We start from the raw sequence: 12,242 nt of genomic DNA on the forward strand, positions 1-12,242 counted from the left end.
ACTGGTCATCATGGCAGCGTACATGACACCTGACAATACAGGTGATCATGGCGGCATACATGACACCTGACAATACTGGTGATCATGGTGGCGTACATGTCACCTGACAATACTGGTGATCATGGTGGCGTACATGACACCTGACAACACTGGTCATCATGGCGGCATACATGACACCTGACAATACTGGTGATCATGGTGGCGTACATGACACCTGACAACACTGGTGATCATGGCGGCATACATGTTACCTGACAATACTGGTGATCATGGTGGCGTACATGTTACCTGACAATACTGGTGATCATGGTGGCATACATGTTACCTGACAATACTGGTGATCATGGCGGCATACATGTTACCTGACAATACTGGTGATCATGGTGGCGTACATGTTACCCAGACAATACTTGTGATCATGGTGGCGTACATGTTACCTGACAATACTGGTGATCATGGCAGCGTACATGTTACCTGACAATACTGGTGATCATGGTGGCGTACATGTTACCTGACAATACTGGTGATCATGGCAGCAGACATGTTACCTGACAATACTGGTGATCATGGTGGCGTACATGTCACCTGACAATACTGGTGATCATGGTGGTGTACATGTCACCTGACAATACTGGTGATCATGGCGGCATACATGTCACCTGACAATACTGGTGATCATGGCGGCATACATGTCACCTGATAATACTGGTGATCATGGTGGTGTACATGTCACCTGACAATACTGGTGATCATGGCGGCATACATGTTACCTGACAATACTGGTGATCATGGCGGTGTAAATATCACCTGACAATACTGGTGATCATGGCAGCATACATGTTACCTGACAATACTGGTGATCGTGGCGGTGTAAATGTCACCTGGCACCAGCGTTTTTGCTGACGATTCAGAAGGAAATTTCCATGTTTTTGTTGCATACATATTGTTACCACCCACAGTAAAGTGATTCCTTTCGGTGAGAAAAGTTTAAACAAACGTAGAGAGTGTGCTGACCTCCAGAGAGACGTGAAGGTAGTTGCTGAAATTGAAAGCAAGATGGCCGCTAATGCGGTCGGCTTTGTGTTCGACAAAGAGAAGGATGCAGCTCGTGAGCTGGGTGACATACTCTGCTGACGGAGTTGGAAGGTAAATATTGGGTAAAACTACTAACTATTAAGTAGATGAATGATACTGTGACTGTGCACTGTCGTTGAAAAAGTACATCAATGAATTGCCATGTTTGGGGTTCAACTCATGACATTTTGGGGGAAATTGTCATGTGTTTGTCATGTTTAAATGTTATAAGCATGATAAGTGGTGGAATCGGTTGAATTTCTATAAATTCAGAGCCACATTGGCACCGTGTTTTTGTTCATGGTACAAAGGCAAGTTCGAATCAGGATGCGACTGTTGGCAACTTTGTTAGCAACAGAGACAAAGTCAATTTTATGAGTGAATCCTCACACTGGGTCAGATACTAGGACTTACATATACAGACCATCATGCTTTAAATGTACATGAGGTTTATTGACTGTGTTTATCATGTTGGGTTGTTACCCTTAATCAGAAATGAAGTGAATTCAACCACATTTTGAATCTGTTGTTGTCAGTTAAAATTAAATGTATATGTTGTTTGGCTGCAAGTTAGAAGTCTGTGTGTCATGTATGTTTACAGTCTGCAAAGAACACGAGACCAAATGCTTATTTTCATGATTGCAACATTGGATCTGCTATTTTCCTTCCCTTTTTAATTTTTGTATATTGCAGTTTGATGTTTGATCTTTTGAGATGGGAAATTACCCTTTCTCCAACGTCCCCTGTCTTTAACATGAACAGAGGTTGCAATAATTCCTAACAGAACCACAAAGAGCCACTTCCCCATAGCATAACACACAAAGAGCCACTGCGCCATTGCATAACACACAAAGAGCCACTTCCCCATAGCATAACACACAAAGAGCCTCTTCCCCATAGCATAACACACAAAGAGTCACTTCCCCATAGCATAACACACAAAGAGCCACTTCCCCCATAGCATAACACACAAAGAGCAACTTCCCCATAGCATAACACACAAAGGCCCACTGCGCCATTGCATAACACACAAAGAGCCACTTCCCCATAGCATAACACAAAGAGCCACTGCGCCATTGCATAACACACAAAGAGCCACTTCCCCATAGCATAACACACAAAGAGCCACTGCGCCATTGCATAACACACAAAGAGCCACTTCCCCATAGCATAACACACAAAGAGCCTCTTCCCCATAGCATAACACACAAAGAGTCACTTCCCCATAGCATAACACATAAAGAGCCACTTCCCCATAGCATAACACACAAAGAGCCACTTCCCCCATAGCATAACACACAAAGAGCAACTTCCCCATAGCATAACACACAAACAGCCACTGCGCCATTGCATAACACACAAAGAGCCACTTCCCCATAGCATAACACAAAGAGCCACTGCGCCATTGCATAACACACAAAGAGCCACTTCCCCATAGCATAACACACAAAGAGCCACTGCACCATTGCATAACACACAAAGAGCCACTGCACCATTGCATAACACACAAAGAGCCACTTCCCCATAGCACAACACTCAAAGAGCCCATACTTTGATGAAGTTTTCCAAGTCCCCATAGCATCCCCATACTTTGAAGTATGTATTTTGACGAAGCTGTCAAAATATATATATATACCACAAATACATGCGATTAGATTTTCAAACAGTCGCTAATGCTGTTTATGACATTAAAGAAACAAATTTGGAGGAATCCCGACATCACGTGAGGTAAGTTTTACTTACAGAACTGAGCGAAGATCTACTGTACTCTATATACCCCACAAGGTTTGGTTTATAACATGACCCTTCCTGCTGCTAAAGTGTCGTTTTTTCGGAGCAAACTATTGAAACCCACCAATTAAATCCCCTTTTCCTGCTGTTTAACATGAAACTGAAAGGGAGGAAACCTGGGGTGTTTTCATTTACCAAGCAGCTAGCTAGCGTGTGCCAAGCCAGCCATTCATTAACGGTTTTGAATGGAGTGCTTGCTCGAATGCAACTTGATCTTTGTGTGTTATGCTATGGGGAAGTGGCTCTTTGTGTGTTACGCTATGGGGAAGTGGCTCTTTGTGTGTTATGCAATGGGGCAGTGGCTCTTTGTGTGTTATGCTATGGGGAAGTGGCTCTTTGTGTGTTATGCTCTGGGGAAGTGGCTCTTTGTGTGTTACGCTCTGGGGAAGTGGCTCTTTGTGTGTTATGCTATGGGGAAGTGGCTCTTTGTGTGTTATGCAATGGCGCAGTGGCTCTTTGTGTGTTATGCTATGGGGAAGTGGCTCTTTGTGTGTTATGCCATGGGGCAGTGGCTCTTTGTGTGTTATGCTATGGGGAAGTGGCTCTTTGTGTGTTATGCTCTGGGGAAGTGGCTCTTTGTGTGTTACGCTCTGGGGAAGTGGCTCTTTGTGTGTTACGCTATGGGGAAGTGGCTCTTTGTGTGTTATGCTATGGCGAAGTGGCTCTTTGTGTGTTACGCTCTGGGGAAGTGGCTCTTTGTGTGTTACGCTATGGGGAAGTGGCTCTTTGTGTGTTATGCTATGGGGAAGTGGCTCTTTGTGTGTTATGCCATGGGGCAGTGGCACTTTGTGTGTTATGCTATGGGGAAGTGATTCTTTGTGTGTTATGCTATGGGGGAAGTGGCTCTTTGTGTGTTATGCTATGGGGAAGTGGCTCTTTGTGTGTTACGCTATGGCGAAGTGGCTCTTTGTGTGTTATGCTATGGGGAAGTGGCTCTTTGTGTGTTATGCTATGGGGAAGTGGCTCTTTGTGGTTCTGTTAGGAATTATTGCAACCTCTGTTCATGTTAAAGACAGGGGACGTTGGAGAAAGGGTAATTTCCCGTCTCAAAAGATCAAACATCAAACTGCAGTATACAAAAATTAAAAAGGGAAGGAAAATAGCAGATCCAATGTTGCAATCATGAAAATAAGCATTTGTTCTCGTGTTCTTTGCAGACTGTAAACATACATGACACACAGACTTCTAACTTGCTGGCAAACAACATATACATTTAATTTTAACTGACGGCAACAGATTCAAAATGTGGTTGAATTCACTTCAGTTCTGATTACGGGTAACAACCCCATATAATAAACACAGTCACTAAACCACTTGGCGATCTCTCCACAAGAAACTCGGTAAATGAACGCACACCCAATGTTCTTGAGACCCGACCATAGATCGACTGTAATCTATATACCCCAAAGAGGAATGACCTTTCCTGCCGCTCCCGTAGGGTGTACAAAAACACAACATTGGTGTGTGTCGGGATGGTGGCGAGGAGTCGTCCAAGGATGCAGCAACATGCTGATCCAGCATCCGCTCCCATATATATATGAATGTGTGACACAATGGAGGTTTGTGTGATCTCGATTCTTCCAGAAGCTTTGTATGAAGATGATCCATTGTTGAGGATCAACTAAAACCTACTTGCTCCCATGGTTGGACGTTGTCCAATTTAATCCTGACCCCATAATTATATTCTTCAACACAGTACACCACAAACTGCCTTGTTCGCACTTCCAAAAATCTCCAGTATAGCAGCACGAATACTAAATATTACGCCATTTTACCCCATCTCGAATATCGAGATTCAGACAAAATTGCCTCTCGTAGAAAATCTCGATCGTGATCGGAAATCCAAAACAAGAGGTGAAAATCCCTTATCCATGTCCTTTTTCTCAAGACTGCACGTGGGAAGGTGTTCTATGAACTCTATTGTTGATAACTTTGGGAACAATTTTACTGGAAAGAAGGCTAATTAGGTGGTAATTTTTTCACTCCATCTCATTTCCTTTTTGTGGATCAGTATCAACTCATGGTTCTTCCAAATTAAGTGAAATTTTCCATCATCCAAGCACTTTGTAAATCATTTTTGCTCATTACTCCACCACCGAAGGTTATGTTTTCACCCCTGTCTGTCTGTCCGTCCGTCTGTGAACAGGGTATCTCAAAAGGTTTGGAGATGGATTCGGACGAAATTTGGTGGAGAGGTTGGGTACATCACAAGGACGAAATGATTCGATTTTGGTGAAGTTCCAGAACCGGATACTATAATTTTAAGCGATTCTTCACCATTGAGAGATTGGGCCAAAACCAATATATGGCACGATATCCCAAAACGTTATGGACAGATTTGGGTGAAACTTGGTGGAGAAGTTCGGAGTGCGACAAGGACGAATTTATTCCATATTGGTGAAGATCCCAAATACAGATCTGGGTACAAGATTTTTTTTAAATTTATAACTGATTCTTCACCATTGAGTGAAAAATCCAAGATCGATATATAGAACTATATTTAAACAAGTACAAAAAGTTTTAATTAAAACAAAAGCCGCGTCGATGTTACACAATGCCTAGATGCAGCTGTGCCTATAACGTCGATGTTATAGGCACAGGACATTCCTATTGATTCGATTACTTGATGTTATTTTTGTGCAAAGTGAAAATATATCTCGGCAATTTCCCGTGTGTGGCGACGAATTTTTAATATATCTCGGCATTTTCCCGTCTGTTATTTCAGGCGGTGTATGACTGACCATGCCGCGATTTAAAAAATATATATCTCGGCAATTTCCCGTGTGTGGCGACACGTGAACGAAGCTATGCTCCTTTCTCCACATTATTGTGACGACGTATAAATTAAATATTTCATCGTGACGATTGTCATCAAATGGACGAATTTTTAATATATCTCGGCATTTTCCCGTCTGTTATTTCGGGCGGTGTATGACTGACCATGCCGCGATTTAAACAATATATATATATATCTCAGCATTTTCCCGTCTGTTATTTCGGGCGGTGTATGACTGACCATGCCGTGATTTAAAAAAAAAATATCTCAATGGACTTGAAGTTACAGGCCTTTGAGAATTCATTTCATTCTATAAAGGGCAACTTTCATCGGATTTTCTTCCCGTTTTTTTTCAACCGAGTCTAAAACTGTGTTAGCGACTGTGAAAAATGAAATGATATATCGAATTTGATTTGAAATAAAACTGTGTGAGAGAGGAAGACACCACAGGCCTACAAAACAGGCCTCAAAGCTATGCGAGTTAATAAAATGGTGGATATTTGTTTATATGAAGCCTCCCCCAGAATGGGTGGAGCTATGGTTCCCAGAATGGGTGGAGCTTTGAGGTTTTGTCTTCTCTGCAAGAACAAGAAGAAGAAGAAGAACAAGAAGAACAACAACAACAGCAGAGGGCACTCTATGACCAGCGTCTGCGACGCGGCTAAAAATGTGTGGAGGATTATGACAAATCTAAGTGGATGAGTTTGGTTCGTGACAATAACAAGCTGATTCGATTTTGGTTCAGGTCCAGATCCAGATCCAGATCCGGCCTATCAGTGGGAAACAAAACGTAAACTGTTCAGCCTGGCGGAGGTATGCGCTCTACCGAGTGTGGTTTTAGTTTACTCTGATACTGCAAACCAGCATCGTTAATTGCATCTATGAAAATTTCATCGAGTCAACGGGCATTACTTCATTAATCGTTTTTATATGCAAAATACATCTCATCGGTATTCACTTGCTGGATGGCTTTGCTGTTATGTCTGATGTACTGGTAAATTTATTTTCCTGTTGTATAATTATTCAGATAATAAATCTGCACATTTAGTTCAGTGATCAGTGATCATTTAGTTCAGTGATAATAAATCAGTGATCGCTGCTTGTAGTAATGCTTCCACTTTCTTCTTTTAGGACAGAGGCATCAGCATGTCCGATCACAGCACTCCACTGATAGATTTTAAACTTCTGTTGTTCCCAACACCGGAGGAGGAGGGGGAGGAGGGGGAGGAGGAGGAGGGGGAGGAGGAGGAGGAGGAGGAGGAGGAGGAGTAGTAGGAGTAGTAGTAGTAGTAGTAGTAGTAGTCGTCGTCGTCGTCGTCTGGATGCATCAGTTATTGTAGCCTTCTCTGCCTATGCCATCAAAGGCCTTGTCTACTCCGACTACAAAGGCTAGCCGACTACACTCGTGAGAGGGCCGAATGCCTCAATTCTGTGTTTACTTCCAAATCTTGTGTCCCCAACCCCTTTCTCTCTGAACCCACCCTACCCAATCGTACCCAACTGCTCTTGGACCATGTGTCTTTTGTACTTGAGAAGGTAAAGGTTGTTTTAACCCTCGACTCTGACTCTGCTACTGAACCAGACGGCATCAACTCACGTGTCCTAAAAACCTGCTCTGCTGCACTTGCACACCCTCTCCCTTCCTTTTCACCCTGCCATTTGTGCTAGGTCATCTTCCATCTGCTTGGAAATCTGCAAATATCACTGCATAGGTGAAAAAGGTGCAAAAACAGTTTCCCTTAAATACAGAACTATAAGCTTACGTTTGGATTCAGACAAGGTCACTCCACCTTAAACATGCTGCTTCGACTCTCCCAACAATGGCTGGATGCCCTTAATGCCAGACATGTGATGAGGGCCGTCTCTCTGGACATAGCTCGTGCTTTCGATGCAGTCTGGCATCACACCTTTGTCTTCGAACTCTGATTGAGACATCCAAGACCAACTCCACACTGGGGTTACTGACTTCCTGTACTCTCATAGCCAACACGTGGCATTCAATGGGATCCTTTCATCGGGATGCCCCAAGGTATGTTATGGGCCCAGTCCTATTCCTAATTTTGATCAACAATCTTTCTGGCTCTCTGGAAAAGCCTCTTTATTCCTTTGACGATGAGTCCACCAGCTGCCCTAACATCCCTCATGTTTCAATAAGCAGGCAGCAGCCTTCCCTCTCTGTAAACCTTCACAAAACCACAAGCTGGTCAAACACTTGGAATATGTCTTTCATTTCTGACAAAACTCACACTCTCACTCTGACTCTCTGAAAAGACCATCAGGCAAACCCTCCCACCTACTTCCTTAACAATCCTCTTGAAGAAGTTCAATCACTCAAACATTTAGCCCTCACTCAGACACTCAAACATATCGCAGGTGGTTTCTGACTTTAAATGTGCTGTCTGCGCAGGTAAACAAGTGGCACCCATCAGAGTGGAAAGATTAGTTGATGAGGACATATCGTTGGAATGTGTCGATAAATGTTGTCACCTTGGTGATATGATTGGTGCGAGTGGTGGTGCAGGTGGTGGTGCAGAGGCAGCAGCGATTGCAAGAATTAGAAGTGGTTGGAGGAAGTTTATTGAGTTGTTACTCTTTTTGACATCATTGGGGATCTCTCTGCAACTAAAGGGAAAACCTTATGCAGCTTTGCGTTAGAAGCACGATGCTGTGTGGCAGTGAAACCTGGGCGATCAAAAAGGAGGATGAACAGAGGTGTGAACGAAATGAAATGTGAATGGGGAGATGGACGTGTTATGTGACACTGAAGGATCGGAAACCAAATGTGGAATTACCTGATAGGATAGGTAGAGAGAGCGCATTAGTGACGTTATGCGTAGGGGTAGGTTGAGGTGGTTCGGAAGAGTGGAAAGTATGGAGGAGGGGAGCTGTGTGAAAACGTGTATAAATATCAATGTGAATGGACGGAGAGTTAGAGGCCTGTCCGAGGAAAACATGGAATGAGTTGCTGAGAGATGATCTGAGTTAAAGGACTAACAAGAAGGGCTCGCAACGGGTTGTGCAGCCTGGAAAGCAGCCATTAGTTGAATCACGGCTTACACCTGTAAGCATGGAAACGACCGTAAAACGACGACGACGACGACGACGATGATGATGCTGATGCTCTGTTTGAATCAATCCATGTCAATTTTCTTGATTAATGGTTTTTCAATGTGTTCATGATGTACAAGTAATCTTTCATCACAAATTCCATGAACCTGTTTCCTCTCTCATTGCTACTGCCAATTCCCAAATTCCCAACAACATTTCTTTATTTTCCCCACTTTTTGCATTGAAGTCCCCATAATGACTGTGCAATCTAATGTGTATCGATAAATCATTCCTCTTGCTCATACACTTCTTCCACCCTTTCATCACAAATGACTCATCGTTGGGGCCTAGACTTGAATGATTAATAGATGCTATTTTTGGTGCATTTAAGAATCACGTGTGCAATTCAATCAATCACTTCGATCTTACAAGATTCCAAACCAACTCTTGTTTTATGAGGAATCCAAGTCCACTCACACTTTCTTCTTCTTTTTTCCCTCGTGGAGGACATGTAACCGTTTCTCAACTGCATTTCTTTTTTTCATATTACTTCACTCTGCTTCTTTTTTTTTTTTTGTTTTGTATACTGAATCGAGGCTCGTGAAAGAGCTATGGATACCAAAGGAGGAGGGTTTGGTGAGCAGAGCGGGGTGCCAGACCGTATCGAAGGCACATGATATGTCACGGGAGACAGCTCTAATTTCCTGTTTGGCATTGAGGACATCCATCCATTGTTGAGAAAGCAGAAGCAGCATGTCCAGAGTAGAGTGACCAGGTCTGAAACCAAATTGATGATCAGAGATCAAGCCATTGGAGAAGAGGAAAGATTTAATATCTGAAGCAATGATGGAATCCATGACTTTGCTGATAATTGGGAGAAGGCTGATTGGTCTGTAGTTGCTAGGATCTGTTTTTGCCCCTTTTTTGTGCAAAGTGGTGATGTTGGCTGATTTCCAAGCAGATGGCAGATGACCTTGAGCAAAAGAGAGGGTGAAGAGAACAGAGAGAGGGAGTGAAAGAGCGGAAGAACAGGATTTTATGACCCGTGGGCTGATGCCGTCAGGTCCAGTTGCAGAATCAGAGTCGAGGATTGACAGAAACTTTTCCACCTTGTCAGGAGGAAAGGACACAGAGTCCAGGAGCAGCTGGGTACGACTGGGTATGGTGCGTACAGAGAGGGATGGGTTTGGTACACAAGATTTAGAGGCAAACACAGAGTTGAGGCATTCAGCTTTCTCACGTGCGGAGTCAGCCGTGTAGCCGTTTGAGGTGAGGGAGGGGATGGAGGGGGAACAAACACCAGAAACATATTTGACGAGACGCCACCAGGATTTGGAAGAGGGAGACAGATAAGAGAGTTCGGTCTTGAGAATGGAGAGATATTGTTTCCTGGCTCTCCTGAGGGTGGACACACACTTGTTCCGGGCTTTGTGAAAGCAAATGAGATTTCCTTCTGTTGGATTTGCTTTCCAGGAGACGAAAGCAAGTTGTTTCTGGGCAACAGCCTCACCACAAGAATCCGTGTACCATGGACGGGGGGAAGGGTATGACAACTGAAGACGAGATGGGATAATTCTGTGCATGAGAGAGAGCAATTTACTTTGGAAGAATTCCCAGGATGAGTTGATGTCAGAGGCGGTAGAGATGGGAGACCAGTCCAGATGATTGATGGCTGCTTGAAGACCGTGCCAGTTGGCCTGAGTGAAATGCCAGACTCGTTGACGCTGAGGAGGCTCTCTGAGAATGGTCAGAGAGATGTCCACTTTAACAAGCACATGATCAGATGAGCCGATTGGAGCAGAAGAAGAGCAGCAGACATTTTCAGGGAAGATAGTCATAACCAAGTACAGAAGAGAAGATGCTCCGTTGACTGAGATGCGGATCGGGAAATTGACAGATTGTGTCAGTCCCAGTAAGTCACAGAAGTCCTTTGCTGAAGAGCCATGGCTGGTGAGAGAGGTACCCACACCCAGCCAACTGGCATGGTGACAATTGAAATCACCACATATGAGGAAGAGAGAGTTGGGATGGGTAGATAGAAGTTGGTCCATATTATCAGACAGCGAGATGTAGATGGAGTCATCACTGTTTGGTGGACGGTACAACACACATATGAACAAAAGGTGGGAGCGAAGGGGAAGCCGTAGCCAAAGGTATTCCTGTGGGTGAGGTGGAGAGAGGGCAGTGCAGGGCGAGTGAGGAAGAGAGTTTTGTTATAAAGATAGCAACCCCCCCTCCAGGACGAGGCTCAGGTCTATCATACCAGAGGAGGGAGTAACCTGGGAGAGATGCCAAAGAATCAGAGACATCATGAAGGAGGAAAGTTTCTGTTAAGCAGGTCACGTCTGGTTTGTCAGAAGCAACCTGTATGGATAGATCAGTCAAGTTTGAGCGAAGGCCCCGGATGTTTGAGGTCCATGCCGTTAATGAAGAGGAAGGGGGAGCATCGGATACAGAACAGGGGTGGGAGGGGTAGGGTAAGATGTGGAAGAGGAGGAAGTGGTAGGGAGAGCTGTTGAAGGTGTGTCAGAGATTTCAGAATAGCTTGGAGAAAGGGAAGAATGGGGCGGACAAAAGGTTTGATGGTGATTGGGTGAGGCACAGTGAGGTGTTATTTGAGGAGGGGGAAGAGCGAGGCAGAAGGTTGGGGGAGATGAAGGTGAAAGTTGGAAGGGGGAAGAAGCGGGGAGGATGCTTTGAGGAGGGGTGAGAGGGGAGTCTAGGAGGGGAGGAGCGAGGGAGAGTCTCAGAGGGGAGGGGTGTGGGGGGAGTTTAGGAGGGAAGGGGCAAGGGGGGAGATTTGAAAGGGATGGGTGATGGGGAAGATTTGGAGGGGAGGGGCAAGGGGGAAGATTTGAAAGAGATGGGTGATGGGGAAGATTTGGAGGGGAGGGGCAAGGGGGTAGATTTGGAGGGGAGGGGTGATGGAGAAGTTTTGGAGGAAAGGGGCAAGGGGGTAGATTTGGAGGGGAGGGGTGATGGGGAAGTTTTGGAGGGGAGGGGTGATGGGGAAGTTTTGGAGGGAAGGGGTGATGGGGAAGATTTGGAGGGGAGGGGTGAGATTGGATTTTGAAAAGTGTACGATTAATGGGAAACGAAAATTTATTGCAAAATGAGTTTCTTGTGACCTTCGAGTCAAAATACGTTTGAGGATGCTGAAGGAGGGGTGGAGTGCAGGAGAGTTTCGGGAATGTAGAAAAGAGGAACTGTAAGAGATGGAAAAATTTTTTGGAATGAGTAGATTTGATGAGCAAGTCGAAAGCATCCTTTTATAGAAGGAGAAGAAAAAGGTGTTATAATATACGACAGAATACAGTTCTTCAGGGGAAAGTTTAAACATTTTTAAATTGAGCAGTGAAAAAACTATCTGGGGAAATGGAAAATGGAAATGGGGGTGAAACACGTGATCGAAGAACGAACGAACAAATAAGAACAATGAATAAGCGAATAAGAACAGAGAAGGAAAAAAATTTTGTTGGTTTTTTTTTTTGAGTTGAGATTTTAAACAAGGAAGTATGGGGTGAAAGACTGGGACAAAAACAGAGAACGAAAG

General features: G+C 44.2%; 1 protein-coding gene across 1 annotated transcript in view; it reads right to left on the reverse strand.

Annotated features, from left to right (window-relative positions):
* The window catches only part of LOC137437234 (dedicator of cytokinesis protein 3-like), a 317,733-nt gene that overhangs the window by 222,749 nt on the left and 82,742 nt on the right, over positions 1 to 12,242 (reverse strand). The window lies entirely within an intron of this gene.

This window comes from Myxine glutinosa, chromosome 12, assembly GCF_964187855.1.
Source record: "Myxine glutinosa chromosome 12, kmMyxGlut1.1, whole genome shotgun sequence".
Lineage (NCBI taxonomy): Eukaryota > Metazoa > Chordata > Myxini > Myxiniformes > Myxinidae > Myxine > Myxine glutinosa.